Here is a 2953-nt window from a genome sequence, read left to right on the forward strand (position 1 = left end):
ATATGGTCATTCAGAGACCCAGAATGATGGAAAGCCTACCATCTCAACACAAGACTTTAAGTAATGGGGATGCCCAAGTGGCTCAGTGGTTGAGCGTCTGCCTTTGGCTCAGGGTGTGATCCCAGGGTCCCAGGATCAAGTCCCACATCAGGCTCCCCACAGGGAGCCTGCTTCTCCCTCTGCCTGTGACTCTCTGCCTCTCTCTGTGTGTCTCTCATGAATAAATAAACAAAATATTTTTTTAAAAGACTCTAGTTAATAGAGTGGCAGAAGATGAGAGAGTGAGATGGTTAGTTACCAGCCTTAGACAGCTGTAGGCTAAAAGTGATGCATGCAGCTTCCACTCACAGCACATCCGCTGTAAATACAAAGGTGCTGGGAAATGAGGAGGAGAACATGGATATCCCATGAGCAGTAAGCGTTCCTACCAATGTGCAATATCTCATTAAAGTCTTACCACCTTAGAAAATATACCATTACTCCTTTTTAAATTTTTTTAACTAATTTATTTATTTATTTATGATAGTCACAGAGAGAGAGAGAGAGAGAGAGAGAGGCAGAGACACACAGGCAGAGGGAGAAGCAGGCTCCATGCACCGGGAGCCCGATGTGGGACTCGATCCCAGGTCTCCAGGATCGCGCTCTGGGCCAAAGGCAGGCACCAAACCACTGCACCACCCAGGGATCCCCATTACTCCTTTGTACAGAGGAGAAAATAGAGACAGAGAAGTTAAGGGACTTGCGCCAAGGTGTCATAGGTAATAAGTGGCAGAGTCAAGATGTGAACCCAAGCTTCAAAACACACTCAACCACAATGCTGCATACTCATCACAAAATTCTATGAAAATCCCTCAAATAGCAAAACACACGCTAATTAATAGAAGCCAAGTTATATATATATATATAAAATAGAACTCCCCTGACACAACACCTCTTCACCCCAAAGATTCAACCTCAGCAAAAACCTGAAACAGAGTTCTGGGCAATTTCAGCAAGGGGGAAATAGGTTATCCATCTGGGTCTGATACCCAGCTTTTAGTCTACCCACATCAAGACAAAAATTTTCCAAAACCTTCACCTGAACACCAGAGTAGACCTTCAACTCTTGTCCATTGGTGACATCTTTATACAATGCATAGATCTTTCTAAAAGTGCAAACACTGCCTGCAGGAACAGGCCAGAGGCAGATGTTATCATATCCAGATGAGTGGTGGAGTGGCAGTGCTTCCAACAGGTTAATTCCTCCCGGCCTGCAAAACTCAAGTCTAGCACCACCTCCTCCAAAGACCCCTCCCCTACCCGGCTTCTCGAGGCTGGGACCCTCTACCTCTGCTCCCACATCACTTCCTGTGAACACTTCTAGCAGAGCCTGGTGTATCACTTTACTTGTCTGCCTGTCCCCTAGACTCTGAGCCACCCACAGGCAACCTCTGCATTTATATTTCTGTATTTCTTACACCTAGGACATAGTATGTGCTCAAAAAATGTGGGGCAGATGGGAAGATGATTAAGAGTATTCAAAGCAATTTGTGCCCTTGGGGAATTTAACATACTCTTCCAATGCCCAGTAAGCATGTGGCCAAGCATAAAAATTACAGTCTCAGCCTCATAACTACTGTGTGACCTTGAAATGGTTCCTTAGCCTCTCTGAGCAGTTTACCTCGCTACTAAGTAAAAACTACCTCATAGATATGTTGGAAAAATTAAGTGGAAAGCAGAGGGTATTCGAGCAAATATTCATAGCAGCACTAATCACAATAGCCAAAAGGTGGAAAAAACCCAAATGTCAATCAGCTGGTGAATGGATATTTAGTATATTTAGTATAAGACGTGGCATATCCAAACAGTAGAATATTAATAAGCCATGAAAAGGATGGAATGTTGATGGATACTACAATGTGGATGAACTTTGAAAACATGCTCAGTGAAAGAAGCCTAACACAAAAGGCCACATGATTTTGTGTATATGAAATGTCCAGAGGAGGTAAAACCAAGCAGATTAGTGGTCGCCAGAGACCGGGTGAGGGAAGAATGAGTGGCTATTAATGGGTACAGGGCTTCCTTTTGATGGGATAAAAAAGTTCTGGAACTAGATAGAGGCAATAGTTGCACAACACTGTGAATGCACTAAATGTCACTGAATTTATACACTTCCCAGTGGTTAAAATGATAAATCTTATCCTATGTGTATTTAACCACAATAACTTCTTAAAATTCTTATGGGAAATTTCCAACTAATAACCTACCTAGGATTTTTTTTTAAGTGGAATAGATAATGTGTATGTAGTTCCTGGCCCTCTCAGGCCCTCAATCCATGGTAGCTGCTTTCATAGTCATAATGAACAATAATTTGTTCTCCCTATAAAACAGAATATACTGAGCAAAGGAAAGCACCAGTCTAATTTGTTCTTCAAACCTTCACAATAGTGGAATTGAAATAAAAGTCCAGGGCAGCCCAGGTGGCTCTGCGGTTTAGCACCACCTTCAGCCCAGGGCATGATCCTGGAGACCCCAGCATAGAGTACCACGTTGGGCTCCCTGCATGAAGCCTGCTTCTCCTTCTGCCTGTGTCTCTGCCTCTCTTTCTGTGTGTGTCTCTCAGGAATAAATAAATAAAATCTTTTTAAAAAGAAAGAAAAATCCAAAATATTTCACATAGCTTGACTTTTTTATCATGGTAAAATATACATAACATAAAATTTACCATTTTTACCATTTTACAGGGTACAGTTCAGTGACATTACGTGCATTCACAATGCTGTGCAACCATCACAACCATCCATTTCCAGAACCTTTCATCACGTAAACCATGACATCTTGTTATACTCCAGGTGTTTCAATCCACAACAGAGCTCAGGCACAATTATCAATTTGGACTTTGTTCAACCACAGATAAAAAAGGGAGAAAAATAGGAGCAGGCCCACAAACTCTGTGATGTGTAGTGCTCGCAGC

The sequence above is a fragment of the Canis lupus genome, chromosome 6 (genome assembly GCF_011100685.1).
Source record: "Canis lupus familiaris isolate Mischka breed German Shepherd chromosome 6, alternate assembly UU_Cfam_GSD_1.0, whole genome shotgun sequence".
Lineage (NCBI taxonomy): Eukaryota > Metazoa > Chordata > Mammalia > Carnivora > Canidae > Canis > Canis lupus.